Consider the following 17,501-nt stretch of genomic DNA (forward strand, 5'->3'; position numbering starts at 1 on the left):
TACTATACTTTGCAAAAATAAACAAATAAAAAACAAACAAAATTAGTCATAGAAAAATAAAGAAGCTATAAAAAGGAAATATTAAAGATTTTAAATAATTAACAACTTCCTATTTAAGGCAACCTAAAGAAATATTGGAATTAAATCTTATTTATAAACCAGATACATATTTTTCGTTATGTTATAAATATGTTAATCTTTTTTGGTTTAAAATCTTAAATTCTTATAAATACAAAGCAGCATTTGAAAGAATAATCATCTGGCGGACATTTGCTTAATTTATGTGTAACAGACACTGAATGAAATCACAATTTTTGAATTTGAAATTTTTACATATTTATGTAAATATGCATAAATTATATCTCTCTAAAAAAAAGACAGCCATTAGTTCTTAAAGCAAACGAGACAGTCGTTGAAAAACCAAAGATTTAAATATATTCAAATTTAAATTTATGAAGCTAAATAGCCTCTGTAGCTTCCTCAGCCAGCTACCTACCCACCACCACCACCTTCTTCTCTCTTTTATTTTTGAATAGAATTCTCTTACTTGACATAAATGGAAATTTATTTTTAAATCACATAATTTAGAACCTAAAAGAAACCAAATCACAAAAACACCTACTTAAAATTGTCAACTTTATTTCAATTTGTTTTGAAATTTTCTCTGTTTGGCTGTAGAAAAGTTGGGTACTAAATTGAAAATAAACACAAAATAATAAAAAAAAACATATTTTGATACTAAATTTATCTATTAAGTCGTCGTCTTACTTAATGACTGTGGAAGTGGGTGAATTTGTAGAAATTTGTTGTTGTTAATTATTGGGTACAAGATAAACAAATCCTATTTTTTTGTATGTATGTCAGTCACTGGGTCTGTCTGTCTATTTGCCTAGTTTTTCGATGAGCGAATGTGTGTTTTAAAGAAAAAAATTTGTTGTTTTGTTAATTATCAGTTAATAATGTTTTACCAATTAGGCGATAAGTGTTCATAGGTGATATTATTAGAAGTTGAATAAGGGCAACAAGTTAAACGGAGAACATTTATTATTCTGATGACATTTGATTTAGTGATAGATGAGTAATAGAAAAATATAGAAATTTAGAATAAAAGTTGGTTGAAAGAAATGAAAAGTAGAAGCAACAGTATTCTCTATATACCATGACATTAATTTAAAATTTAATCTGATTAGTTAAAGAAGGTAACTACCGGATATGCCCGACCCATGCAAGGCTAAAGATTGACAACTCACCATCTACTTTACCGAAAGTTTTTCCTTTTTCTATAGCTGTCAACGAACAGGATTAAGATACTGATTTCTATTAGTTGGTCCACAATATCCCCCGAGATTTAACGGATTTTCACTCCGAAATGGACTTAAAAATACTAGGCCTAAGATTTAAAGAGTATTAGTAGTATAAATATCATGGTATTCTCCCCAAATTAAACCGACTAACCGAAAATTGTTGCTTTTTTTTCCTTTCCGACATTGAAGTGAATTCCTTTCCGATTTGATGTCGGAAGATAGCTCCGTATGACCTGAATCATATCCAGTCAAAGATTACCAAAACACCGACTAACTTTATATAAAGATTTTGTCTTTTAATTATGCATGATTTTGAAAAAAGTGATACGATGTTTCAGACATCAAAAAACCTTCGCTAAAGTAAAGACCGACTCATTCTTGGCCAACACCCCGCATAGTGGTTTTCTGGTCAAAATTAACTGAAACTAGGTCTTGATTTTTACAATTTATATAGCGATAGAGTTGTGTTCGCAGCTTAGTGATGTATTCGATTTGTCTTCATTAACGATTCTCTAAATTACTGTTTGTTTTATGATCGCCCTAGATCTCGATTAAGCTTTTCTCTAAGGAAATAAATCAATGACTGAAATAATTAATGTCTCATGAGACAGAACACTATAACTTATTCCGCATTGAGTCTTTTTTGGCAACCTGTTTAAGAAGTATCAAATTAGCTAGAGTTTTGAAGACATATTTTCAAGAATAAGGACTATAAGAATAGGTTAAAGAGATGCTTGTAGAAGTGACGTATAAAAGTAGAGGGAGATCAAGAGGCTGTAACTTAGATGAACTTCTTTGTCTTCGTCATTAAAACTTCTGCAGAAATCATTGAGTGTAGTCGAAGTCTTCTAGCACGGGTACTGACTTTACAATGTCGTACAAAGATAGCAATCTCTCTGATTTTTACATGCGTAATACTGCAGAAATAATCAAAATCCATATGGGGCATAATGTTGCCTATTTTTGCCAGTTCATCAGCAATGCATTTGCCAATAGACTATGGAATGTCTCGACATCCTGCATGTCCAGAATCTCTGGTGATATATAGGTAAATATTTGACTATCTCAAGTTCCGATATTTCATCCTGTAAAGTACTGCATTGATTTCTATTTCTGAATGTTAGTTCGATTCGGAATTCTGAGATTTGATAAGTTTTGGTTTCAACACCATCTTATTGTCTTACTATGAGAGCTTATAGAGCCTTATTGTCTTACTATGAGAGCTTACTAAAATGAAGAATACCCAAATATTTCCAAGATTTGCTCGAATTTACTCTCAATCTATTCTATCGATATAATATTTCGACTCTTAATGGGATCATGTTTAGATGGATACCTGATACTGCTAACGCTTGTATTCCAAAGAAACTAGTTTCATGAGAGAATAATTTATAGATTGTAAAAAGGACTCCACATTGAGGAGCGTACCTTTTGGCGAATCTTCAACTCTCTGCCTTTCTCATTTTTCGAACAAATGGTCATATATTGAAGTAAATTTTTTACAAACTTTTTTGTAGATCGGTCTAACTTACTGTATATGTAGGGGTATAGTCATCTTTTATATCAAAAAAGACTACTAACTTATATTCTCCGAATTCGAGGTATATCTCTAAATGTTATTAACGAGATTTGCCTTTAGTATAGGAACATTGAGAGGAATATAGAAGTTTTGAGTTCAGTGAATTTCTGATATAAATACCAACGATACTCTCGAACATTTTTGTCAGAAATTAGGTTAAATAGAACCCAAATCTTTTGCCTTGATACATATATGAAGCTTCTTTCCTTTCCAATGGAATAATACTTGGTTGATCATATATATAGAGTACCCGGTAAGACAGGCTTCATACTATAAAGGAATTGTTTAAGACATATAAATCATTGATCAGATATTCCACCATCATCTACTAACTTTACTTTTGGTTCAGACTGATAAAGGTGGCAAAATACTTATCCAAAATTTTTTACAAATCTTTCATGGAAGCTCTCAATAACTTTATTTATTGAACGTTAAAGTTTTTCTACCCATCTACTTTGCAACCGGTCTATAGATCAGATCACTTACATTGTAAAACACCAAAACAGCTTATTCATAATATGACTCATATTTTTATTTTTTTTTTTTTAAATTTAGGTCATTTTTAACTCACTCATATAAAATAACATACGAAATCCTAATTAAACAACAATTTATTGAAATAAAAAGAAATTGTCATAATTTAAAAACACACTCTTGGACAAAAAAAAGTTTAACAATAAAAACCATTTAAAAGACCAATTAAACTGGTTAAAGAAAACGCTTATTTCGCAACGGCTTTAAGCTCAATTTCCCCTCCAATTTACAAACAAATTTGCAACAAGTTTTACGAATTTAGAAAGATCTTTCACATGCCACCACGATCTGTATTTTAGCAATAAATTCTAAACAAGTTTTAAAATCGGTTTTTGTGGCTAAACACACACACGCAAGAAAATTGTGTCAATTGGCATGATTCCCAGCCTAAAGAAATATGTATGTTTGTTCAATACGGCAACATTCTCCAAAATGAAGAAAAAAACTTATGAATAATACAATAAACATTTTTTAACATTATTATTTACAATATTTAGTATTTTTTTTTTTTTAAATTTAAAGGTGTATAGGTGCAAGTACATAGTTGTGAAATCCCCATATACATTTAGGCGCTGCAAGAGAGCGTGTGAGTGTGTATCTGAGTTTAGCAATTTTAAATGCAATTTATACTGCAACTCCACCTTGACGCCTGCAAAAACAGATTTTGGCCAAGTGTTTTCTTTAACTTGGTTTTCATAGCATTTTGCTGTTGCGGTTACAATGATGTGGCTGGTGGAGTTAAACATGTCCTCAACAACGACTAAGCAATACTCTATTTGCTTTAGAGATATTTGCTTTACAGATATTTGAGCAAAGTTCGCTAAATTGACTATTCGTAACACTTTGTATTTGATATTAAAATGTATAAATGATTCTTTTCCTGACAATTAATTTTTGACTTAAATCCATTTTTTCGCTAATAGCGGTAGTAGGGTGTATTTGTATTTTAAAAGCTGTTGGTTGTTCCCAATCAAAGTTTTATTTCCTTAAGATTTCTACCTTTTAAATGAATTAAAACTTGAAAATTTATTTAAAATTCAAGCATAAAGTTTCTTTTCGAACTTTGTTTCTTTTCAATTTCTTTGCCACGAGTATCAAATATTCAGACAGAATAGAATAGTTACAACCAAACAGCAGCAGCAATTGTCATAAATACACTCAAAAAAACATAAAAGTAATTTATATATTTGTTTAACATAGATTTTATTTACTGTCCACAAAATTGAAAACATGTTTTTAGAAACAAAAAATTTCCCATTCTCTTGAAAGTTTTTCCTTGTTGGCCATAATTGTTCAAAGTTCATATTTGGTAACCAAAAGAAAAAAAAATAATAATAATGACAACAAAAATCTATATAGTTTTTTCCAGTTTTTCATTATTTGTCATTTTTCCTGTCTATTGTTTTTTTTTTTTTTTTTTTTTGTGAAAAACAAGTTGTCATTGTTGGCCTGATGTTTTGTCATTCATTGTTTCTGGTGCCACCACCATCAACAATCTCTACCTCCCATTTCTTGTCTATTTGTTTCTGTTTGAATGAATAATGTTGGCTGCAGTTTACGTTTTTTGTTCGATTTCTTCCTTTAAGCTTCTTAGAGCTATGTTTGCCCTAAATATTTGTAACATTAGTCTGTTAAAACTTTTGTTTTGAGAATAAAAACTTTTTTCTTTTGTGGGTTATTTATTATTTAGCTATTATTTTGATAGCTATTAAAAGTTCAGTTCAAACAAAAACAATTCAAAATATTATTTAAAGGAAATCGATTTTATCGCAGCAGAAATGCCATTTTTCCAGAAATTAAAAAAACTTTAACATTTTAAAAGTTTTTTGTAAAAAGTTTTTCATCTTAGCTTTTGATATGTTAAAGCTTTGCATAGAAAATTTAACATAAATATAAAAAAGCTTTTGAAAAGCTTTCCATACAAATTCAAGACATCTAAAAGCTTTACATAAAACAACTTGTTATTGAAAAGTTTTCATAAAAAAATTCAAGTTATAAAAAGTTTTCAATATGAATTTAAAGAATTAAATACAAAATGCAAGATATCGAAAAACTTTGCACAAAAATTCAAAGCTTTTGATATGTCGAAGCTTTGTATAGAAAATTTATGATATGTAAAAGCTTTCCATGAAAGTTTATGATATTGAAAAGCTTTAATAATAATCCATGCCTTGAATTTTATGCATAAAGCTTTTGATATCTTAAAGCTTTGTATTGAAAATTTAAAATATTAATAAGCTTTTGAAAAGCTTACCATAATAATTCACAAAATCTAAACGCTTTCCATAAAAGTATGTGATATTGAACAGCTTTCATTAAAAATTAAAATTATAAAATAGCTTTTAATAGAAATTTAAAGATTTTCTAAAGCTTTCTATAAAAAATTCCAGATATCGAAAAACTTTGCACAAAAATTTAAAGCTTTTGATATGTTGAAGCTTTCTACAGAAAATGCAAGATATAAAAAACTTTATAAAATTTTCATAACCATTTATGATATTAAAGAGCTTTTGGTAAAAATTCATGTTATAAAAAAGATTTCTATAGAAATTAAAAGATTTTGTAAAGCTTTCAATAGAAAAAGTTTCCATAAAAATTCAAGACAACGAAAAATTATAAAAATCTTGTAATGATTTCTATATTCTGAAAATCTTTTTATACACAAATTCATATAGAATATGTTTACAATTTCAAAAATTGTCCATGAAAATTTAAAATATCGAAAAGCTTTCTTTAAAAAACTTAAAGATTTTGTAAAGCTTTCTATAAATATGAAAATTTTGAAAATATTTTTACGAAAAAATCAGTTATTGAAAAGCTTTATATAGAAAATTCGTAGTATTGAAAATCTTTTAATAAAAGAATACAGTTATCGAAAAGCTTTCAATTAAAAATTTAAGATATTGAAAAACTTTTCATAAAAATTCGAAACATCATAAAGCTTTCTAGAAAAAATTTAAGATTTTGTAAAGCTTTCTATATAAATTCAGATTTTATAAAGCTTTTCATAAAAATTCAAATTTTTTTAAGCTTTTTATAAAACATTCGGGTATTGAATAGATTTTTTTTGCGGAAAATACAACATATCGGAAAGTTATCAATAAAAAGTACAATGTGTTGAAAAGCTTTAATGGTTAAATATATGGAAAAACATGATAATTCAAGATCTTAGATCTTCAATAATAAAGTCAAGATTTTTTTATAAAAAGTTAACATATCAGGAATTAAAAGTCAGCAATAGTCAGGAATTACAACTTCTTGAAGAGCTTTCAATGGAATTGGATGACGTAGAAAGACTTTCTATAAAAATTAAATTAATGATTTCATTAGAAAATGTATGCTTTTCAAATATAAAATTCAAAACTTCAAAAACTTTCAAAAAGCTTTCTATGGAAAATTTTAAACATTTAAAAGCCTTTGTAGCTAATTCAAGATATCGATAAATGTTCTAAATAAATTATTAAATATCCATAAATTTTCCATTAAAAATTCAAGTTAATGATGAATTTTGTATAGAATATTTCTATATACGTAGGTATATATATATTTATGGTATACAATGACTGATTGTAACGATTATAATGTGACTGTAATCTATCACAATTTCAAACTTCATTCGTTAAATTTTTAAAATAACTGACCTATAAAATCGATTCTCACCTCCATTTTAAATGACAATGATAAGAAAAACAAAGAGGAAAATATTTGTATGACCCAACAATATGAATCCGTTAAAAATTACTTTTACAATGTCTCAGAAATATTGTATAATTGTGTTAATTGCTGCATATTAAAAAGAGGCAAAATAAAACAAATATTATCTTAGTCAAACAGACTTATATACCTACAAAATTCAGGGTGTGAGAAATGGAGCAATATGCAAAATATCGCACAATCTCTAACTAATACTGCCTCGTTAAGAAGCCAAAAACAGTAGAGCCAACAATTGCCATACATAAAACTATAAATGCTGGTACTTAGGAATGTATGAATGAATCTTAATGTAAAAACCACCAGCCCACCAGTCAGCAGACATCATGTATTAACACCATTTATTAAGAGTTAAAAGAAAAAACTAAATATTTAAGTGCAAAAATGGAAAAGAAATACTACTTATGTATCTTAAAAAATGTATCTTTAATAGAAGACATTTAACCATAAATATACAGGTAAAGAATGGAGAGTAAAGTGAGGTTAAAATTGTGTAATACAAACCTAAAATAAGCATTACAATATGAACGTATACGAAACTGTATGTAAATGAACTGAAATTAATGCAAACTATGTGGGGTACGAGGGCTGTTGACAAAAACTTAATACCAAAAAATTCTGTTTATAATTAGCTATCGCTATTTTATCTACATGATTTATTTTATTACGATTACTTTACGATTACTAACTAACTAACGAAACTAACGAAGAACTAAGAACTAACGAACGAAAGAACGAACGAAACGAACGAACGAAAACGAACGAACGAACGAACGAACGAACGAACGAACGAACGAACGAACAAAGAACGAACGAACGAAACGAACGAACGAACGAACGAACGAACGAAAGAACGAACGAACGAACGAACGAACGAACGAAAGAACGAACGAACGAACGAACGAACGAACGAACGACGAACGAAACGAAAACGAACGAACGAACGAACGAACGAACGAACGAAAGAACGAACGAACGAACGAACGAAGAACGAACGAACGAACGAACTAAGAACGAACGAACTAACGAAGAAAACGAACTAACGAACGAACGAAAAAAAACGAACTAACGAACTAACGAACGAACAACGAACGAAATAACGAACTAAACGAACGAAACGAAAACGAACGAACGAACGAACGAACTAACGAACGAACGAACGAACGAACTAAACGAACGAAACGAACGAACGAACGAACGAACGAACGAACGAACGAACGAACGAACGAACGAACGAACGAACGAACGAACGAACGAAAACGAAAACGAACGAAAACGAACGAACGAACGAACTAACGAAAAACGAACGAACGAACGAACGAACGAACGAACGAATAACGAACTAACGAACGAACTAACTAACGAACGAACAACTAACTAACTAACTAACTAACGAACTAACTAACTAACTAACTAACTAAACTAACTAACTAACTAACTACAACTAAAACTAACTAACAATAACTAACTAACTAACTAACTAACTAACTAACTAACTAACTAACTAACTAACTAACTACCTAACTAACTAACTTATTAGAACACGGCAGTTATTGTAAAGCTTTCTTAGAAAACTCGATGTATTGATAACTTTCACTAAAAGGTTTACGCTTGTATTTATAAAAAAATCTTATTTTGCTTTTAATGCACTCAATAGTTAAAGCACACTTTAGCCTTAAAAACCATTAATAAAATTGTGATATTCATAAACAAATAATAAACGTATATTAACTATTGTGCTGATTTATGTTTAAGTTGGCAGCACTGTACAATATGGCTGTCATTTTATGTGTTAGTGTTGCGTACAATTAGGATAAAATATTCGTTGATTCGGTTTTCTTAATTTCATATTTTTGTTTATAATAGATTTTTGACAATAAAAACAAACTTTTAAGAAAAATAAATATATATATGGCTTTAATAAATGTCTATTTAGTTCAGATGTATAAATATAACATATAATTTCCAATTATTATTAAAAGTATCCGAGTAACAGATATTTTGCGACAAAATATACATCACTATGACACATTTTCTTATTTTTACTTATTTTCCTCGTAATTTTTGATAAATTTTTGCAAATATTGATAAATTTCTTTGATATTTTACTAATTTTAATGCCGGCGAATATATTTTGCATTAGCATAACACTAATCAATATAATTTAAATGGTTAATTACTTTATGGCATTATATTTAACCAACAAACTTTGAAAAAGCCAAATCAAATGATTTTGTCCATCATTTGGTTGACAGACGGGCACTTCCAAATTGCCTAAAAATAGTACTGGACAATTGGAATATTGTCAAATATTCATGCATTAATCCAATAATGCCTAGATTTGAGTTTTTTCCTCAAAATATAATCGTTTAAAAATTTTCTGGAATTTTATTTACAAATTTGTAAACGTTAAAATTAGAATTTTTAGATTTTATTTTAAAAGAAACCATAATTAGTTTTCGCAATCAACCTAAAATTACCGGAAAAATCTTTATCTGAGAAAAAAATTGTTAAAAATCAACTTATTGTTGGCTTAAAGAAGGGTCGAGCCTACAATAAAATTCTTCTAATTGTCAATGGTTTATTGAAGGTGTTTTAAGCTATTTCACGTTTATAAATACGATTTTCCTGAATTTTGCCTAAAATTGTTTAATAAACCTAAAATAAGTTTTTATAAATACAGCCGTTAATATATAAAAAAGCTTTCAATAAAACGTAACATATCGAAAAAACTTTCCACAAAAATTCGAAACATCAAAAAGCTTTCTATAAAACTTAACAATTTTGTGAAGCTTTCTATAAAAATTCGGATTTTCTTAATCTTTTATAAAAGATTCTGGCTTTGAAAAGCATTCTACAGAAAATACAACATATCGAAAAGTTAGCAATAAAAATTTCAATAGAAAATTTTATATTATCGATCAATTTTGTATAACAAATTAAAGTTATCGATAAATGTTCTCCAAATTCTGTAGAAAATTCTTCTTATCGATAAATTTTTTATGGAAAATTTAACTTATCGATACAATTTCAGCCCCTTGCATCCCACTAAATGACCACAAAGCTCTTAAAGGCAATGGTCTAAGCTTTTTTTCAACAAAAACGTCCATTTTGAAAAAGTAAGGGAAAATTAAGTGCCAAGTTAAAAAATAATTTTTTTGATAGATCCCACTCGCATCGCATGTTATGGGACTATAATCCATTTAAGGAAATTGTATAAGCTTTCTGTTAAGCAAAAAAGAAAAAAAAATATTAAAAAATTAATAAAGAAATTCTGGAAAGTATGAAGAAATAGCTATCTGAACTCTTTGGATAATTTTTACTAGAACCAATAGGTGAAAAGTTACACTCATTTGAATAAAACCCTTTGTGACAAAAATGTGCAACTTTGACCCCCTCTAAGTCCGGCAGTTCTTGACAGATAGAGCTGAAAATTTGTGTCTGACCTACTATCCAACAGTACTAACCTTAGTGCAAACTTTGTCAAAATCGATTTTTTGAGTTGGGTCTCTTAACATGAAATTTCCCATATATAAATTATATATTGAAGATTAAGTTCAAATTATCGATAAAGTTTTGAAGTTGAATTTTATTTATTATTGATATTTCTTGTGTAAAGTTAATGTTAACAGATGCTTTTTTACCGACCCTGTAAAAAAAATATCAAAATCTCGTAACAAAAACCTTAATTGGCCAAAAAAGACACAAACAAAAGCTGAACTAGGTACTTTGCAAGTACCAACAGAATACTAACAAGTCTTAAGTAAAAATACTAGTCATACGTAAGTAGTAAATCGTATAGACTTACAATAAGTTAAACAAATACTAGGCTGATGAGTGTTGCATCTGTAAAAAAGTTACAAGATTTTTTCGTTTCTTAACCAACTAAAGAAACACGTAATAATAAATAATAAATTTTTTGTGCCACAAACTTTGTTAAAAAAGTAGGAGACGTTGCAACAAAAAAACAAACAGACCTAAAATATTTTTGCATAAATCTTGGTTTTACATTGAATAGAGACCATTATTAGAGTTTGTTTGAAAAATCAAGTAAATTTTGTAAGTTTTGAGAAAAAAACAACAGAGAAAGAAGATCAAAACTTAAATGATAATGATTGCAATAATGACCCAAAAAAGATATTGAATGAAAAAAACTAACAAGATTCTTTGTGTGTCTGACTAAATGGTTAATAAACAATCCAAGTAGCCCAGATTAGGAAAACAACAAAATGTTTTATTAACATTTGAATTTTACAACATCACCATTAACATCATCATGATCTAGCTGATGATCCATATTTTTCGTAATGTTATAAAGAGAAGAAAAACGGAAAAATTGGTGCAAAAAAGTAACGTATGTAGATTTCAAACATTTTGAAATAGAGTGGATAAGCGGATATATATGTAAATCGATATCTAAACATACTTTCCGTCAAATTTCATAAACCGTTCGTTTCTTTTTTTCTTCTAAGAACAACTCAAAATTGATCTATATAATTAAATAATTTCGATTTTATTCATCCATAAAATAATAAACAGTTAAAAGTGAAACTCTTAAATACCACGCACAACTGCAACTAAATATTTTCGACTTTAAACCCTATAATTTTCAAAAGAAAAAGAGACCATTTAATTTTTGGTCATTTTGTGGAAACAAAAAAACAAATAATTCATACTTCTGACCACATTAAGATCAATTTAAAGAAATTTAAAAAATAATTTTCAACAGAGAAAAGAAAAGTCAAAAGAAAAAAGCAGAAACAGAATCGTAGAAAAAAGTAGGAGAAAAAAAAAGTTCATTACATTAACTTAGTTATTCACAGTCGAATGATTTGGAAAGTGTAGGTTGTTGGTTGGTTGCCGACTGATGTTTGGTTCACAAATGATATGAAAATACCAAAGAAATGAGATGAATTGAAATAAAATCCAAATATAATTTTTATAAAATGCAACAACACCAGCACCAGACAACCAGCAACATCAACTTTATAAGTATCTGTGTTGGGATTTTCTTGTGAACAAGTGAGTGTTTTTGTGATTTAAAGTGACAAACAAATAAACAAATAGATGTTGATAATAATGGTGATTGTTTTTTAAAATATCTTTCTTCTCTTACATTTCAAGAACAATGGTCGTCCGAAAGTAGTTGAAGTAGAAAGACAAAGATATGTGAAAATAAACAACACAACCATCCATTCATTCATTTTTTCCTGATTCTATAGAAAAAGTTTGTTTTGGGAAAAAAACTCTATTAAGAATAGAAAAAAAGTGTTTTGTTTTAAAGTGCCAACCAGTTTTGGGAAAACTTAATACTGTAAGGCTTGAGAAGCTAAACTAACTAAATAAAATTATTATTTATGTAAGTAGAAAGTTTGATACATTCTAGCAGACACCCTGCAGTTTTTTGCTTAATTAATTGGACTACTCATCAGTTTTTAATGATCACAATGACTAGTTATAGAAAAGTTAACGATACATTTTATATAGAAAAGTTAAGTTATCGAAAAATTTGATATAGAAAATTTAATTTATTAAGAAAATTTTCTTCAGACTTATGATATTGCAAAAGCCGCTAAAAAACTTCAAAGATTAGACTATAGAATAGATTACATATGTACTACACTATAGACTAAATACTAGACTATAGAATAGATTATAGACTAAATGTCTAGTCTAGACTATAGACAAGACTTGACCATAGACAAAACTATATACAAGACAATAGATAAGACTATAGACTATACTATAGACTATACTATAGACTAGACTATATACTAGACTATAGACTTGACTGTAGACTAGACTATAGACAAGACTATAGAGTGACTATAGACTAGATTATAGACAAGTCTGTAGACAAGACTAGACTATAGACTAGACTATAGACTAGACTATAGACTAGACTATAGACTAGACTATAGACTAGACTATAGACTAGACTATAGACTAGACTATAGACCAGACTATAGACTAGACTATACACTAGACTATACACTAGACTATAAACTCGACTATACACTCGACTATAAACTAGACTATAGACTAGACTATACACTAGACTATACACTAGACTATACACTATAGACTAGACTATAGGCTAGACTATACACTATAGACTATAGACTAGACTAGACTATAGACTAGACTATAGACTAGACTATAGACTAGACTATAGACTAGACTATAGACTAGACTATAGACTAGACTATAGACTAGACTATAGACTAGACTATAGACTAGACTATAGACTAGACTATAGACTAGACTATAGACCAGACTATAGACTAGACAATAGACTAGACTATAGACTAGACTATAGACTAGACTATACACTAGACTATACACTAGACTATAGACTAGACTACAGACTAGACTATACACTAGACTATACACTAGACTATACACTAGACTATAGACTAGACTATAGACTAGACTATAGACTAGACTATAGACTAGACTATGGACTAGACTATAGACTAGACTATAGACTAGACTATAGACTAGAATATAGACTAGACTATAGACTAGAATATAGACTAGACTATAGCCTAGAGTATAGACTAGACTCTCTAGACTATAGACTAGACTATAGACTAGACTATAGACTAGACTACAGACTAGACTATAGACTCGACTATAGACTAGGCTATAGACTAAACTATAGACTAGACTATAGACTAGGCTATAGACTAGACTATAGACTAGATTATAGACTAGATTATAGACTAGACTATAGACTAGACTATAGACTAGACTATAGACTATACTATAGACTAGACTATAGACTAGACTATAGACTAGACTATAGACTAGACTATAGACTAGACTATAGACTAGACTATAAACTAGACTATAGACTAGACTATATACTAGACTATAGACTAGACTATAGACTAGACTATAGACTAGACTATAGACTAGACTATAGACTAGACTATAGACTAGATTATAGACTAGGCTATAGACTAGACTATAGACTAGGCTATAGACTAGACTATAGACTAGACTATAGACTAGACTATAGACTAGACTATAGACTAGACTATAGACTAGACTATAGACTAGACTATAGACTAGACTATACTATAGACTAGGACTATAGACTAGACTATAGACTAGACTATAGACTAGACTATAGACTAGACTATAGACTAGACTATAGACTAGACTATAGACTAGACTATAGACTAGACTATAGACTAGACTATAGACTAGACTATAGACTAGACTATAGACTAGACTATAGACTAGACTATAGACTAGACTATAGACTAGACTATAGACTAGACTATAGACTAGACTATAGACTAGACTATAGACTAGACTATAGACTAGACTATAGACTAGACTATAGAGAGGACTATAGACTAGACAATAGACTAGATAAAAGACTAGACTATAAACTAGACTATAGACTAGACTAGACTATAGACTAAACTATAGACTAGACTATACACTAGACTATACACTAGACTATAAACTCGACTATACACTCGACTATAAACTAGACTATACACTAGACTATAGACTAGACTATGGACTAGACTATAGACTAGACTATAGACTAGACTATAGACTAGAATTTAGTCTAGACTATAGCCTAGACTATAGACTAGACTATAGCCTAGAGTATAGACTAGACTCTTTAGACTATAGACTAGACTATAGACTAGACTAAAGACTAGACTATAGACTAGACTATAGACTAGGCTATAGACTAGGCTATAGACTAAACTATAGATTAGACTATAGACTAGACTAGACCATAGACTAGGCTATAGACTAGACTATAGACTAGACTAGACCATAGACTAGACTATAGACTAGACTATAGACTAGACTATAGACTAGACTATAGACTAGACTATAGACTAGACTATAGACTAGACTATAGACTAGACTATAGACTAGACTATAGACTAGACTATAGACTAGACTATAGACTAGACTATAGACTAGACTATAGACTAGACTATAGACTAGACTATAGACTAGACTATAGACTAGACTATAGACTAGACTATAGACTAGACTATAGACTAGACTATAGACTAGACTATAGACTAGACTATAGACTAGACTATATACTAGACTATATACTAGACTATAGACTAGACTATAGACTAGACTATAGACTAGACTATAGACTAGACTATAGACTAGACTATAGACTAGACTATAGACTAGACTATAGACTAGACTATAGACTAGACTATAGACTAGACTATAGACTAGACTATAGACTAGACTATAGACTAGACTATAGACTAGACTATAGGCTAGACTATAGACTAGACTATAGACTAGACTATAGACTAGACTATAGACTAGACTATAGACTAGACTAGACTATAGACTAGACTATAGACTAGACTATAGACTAGACTATAGACTAGACTATAGACTAGACTATAGACTAGACTATAGACTAGACTAGACTAGACTATAGACTAGACTATAGACTGGACTATAGACTAGACTATAGACTAAACTATAGACTTGACTATAGACTAGACTATAGACTAAACTATAGACTAGACTATAGACTAGACTATAGACTAGACTATAGACTAGACTATAGACTAGACTATAGACTAGACTATAGACTAGACTATAGACTAGACTATAGACTAGACTATAGACTAGACTATAGCCTAGACTATAGACTAGACTTTAAACTAGACTGTAGACAAGACTGTAGACTATACTATAGACAAGACTAGGCTATAGACTAGACTATAGACTGGACTGTAGACTAGACTATGGACAAGACTAAACTATAGACTAGACTATAGACTAGACTATAGACTAGACTATAGACTAGACATTAGACTAGACTTTAGACTAGACTATTGACTAGACTATAGACTAGACTATAGAATGGACTATAGACTAGACTATAGACTAGACTATAGACTAGACTATAGACTAGACTATAGACTAGACTATAGACTAGACTATAGACTAGACTATAGACTAGACTATAGACTAGACTATAGACTAGACTATAGACTAGACTATAGACTAGACTATAGACTAGACTATAGACTAGACTATAGACTAGCGACTAGACTAGACTAGACTAGACTAGACTAGACTAGACTACACCCAACACTATAGACTAGACTAGAGATTAGACTAAAGGCAAGACTATATTAGTTAGATTTCCCATTAAAGTTGACAGTCTCTGCTTTACAGCGGGTGATCTCTTTTGTTGTAATTTCCTTCTCAAACTTCTTTTTAAAAAAAAGTTTTTCAATATCTCAGCCTATTTTAAAGTGTTGAGAACTTTACTAGAATTTTTATGAAATCCAAAAACTTTACATCTAATAATCCAGTAGTTTCTTAAGTTTTCCATACGTAAGCGACATTCTCTTACCTCCTTCGATTCTAACAATTTAGTTTGATCATCACCTAATACTGCTATGACGAAACTTTGGATTAAACAGCCAGTAATAAGGGCATTGGCATTATACCAATTTTAACCGTAATTATTATTCTGATAGCTTATCTTCATATCCATTATCTTATTAATAAATGTTCCAATAAATTTCTTTTCAGCCAAAAAAAGAAAGAAAGAAATCTTATAAAATCTCATCACTTTTTCGAAATTTCTTAAAATTAATCAAAAATTTAAGAATAATTTATGTGTAATAACTGGTCACTTTGGTTACCAATATGAAACAATTATAAGAATATAAATTACAATTACTTTTTATATCAAAATTTAAGACAGTTAAATTGACCCAAAAATATTACAGAAAAATTTTTTATTCAATAAAATGTAAGTCAGAAGAAATCTGGATAGAAAACTAATTTAATTTATAACGATGTAACATATTACTGTGTTTTTTTTTTTTCCTTTTTTTTTCTTTCAATTATTGCCTGAAATAATACAGAATCTTATAATGAGAATTTTTTTTTTATGTTTGTTTATTGATTGATTCGTTTTCGACTGATCCATTGGGGAATAGTAAGAAATTGGTCTGTGGCAGCAAGGGGGAAATCATATAAAATTTTACAACAATAAATGAATTCTTTATATTATTACATCAATAAGCCAGCAGCATGTGGACAAGTTTTTAAAATACAAACAACAAATATTTATAATACCAGAAGCTACAGCACCAATCGTGTGCTAGCTCTGTCTGACGTTTTGTCTGTCGTAGAGTCAGTATTTTGTGGACTGACAAAAAAAATATATAATAAAGCATTGATTATTATTTTCAGGTCGTCTTTTCTTTCGCATCTTTTATAATGGATGAGCATTTTGTTTCTTTCGTAAATACTTGAACAATATTTCTTTTTAAATTTTTATTAAATTATCTTCTCACAGTCATAGTAACATTAAAAAAAAATGATGTGCTGGTGGT

The 17,501-nt window shown here is 29.2% G+C and overlaps 1 protein-coding gene across 2 annotated transcripts in view; it reads left to right on the top strand.

The window, feature by feature from the left end:
• Nucleotides 1-17,501, top strand: part of LOC119606466 (serine-rich adhesin for platelets) — a 148,866-nt gene that overhangs the window by 112,898 nt on the left and 18,467 nt on the right. The window lies entirely within an intron of this gene.

Source organism: Lucilia sericata, unplaced genomic scaffold (assembly GCF_015586225.1).
Source record: "Lucilia sericata isolate MDLA Ls3-8-SP2 unplaced genomic scaffold, ASM1558622v1 Contig000587F_arrow, whole genome shotgun sequence".
In the NCBI taxonomy this organism is placed as follows: Eukaryota; Metazoa; Arthropoda; class Insecta; order Diptera; family Calliphoridae; genus Lucilia; species Lucilia sericata.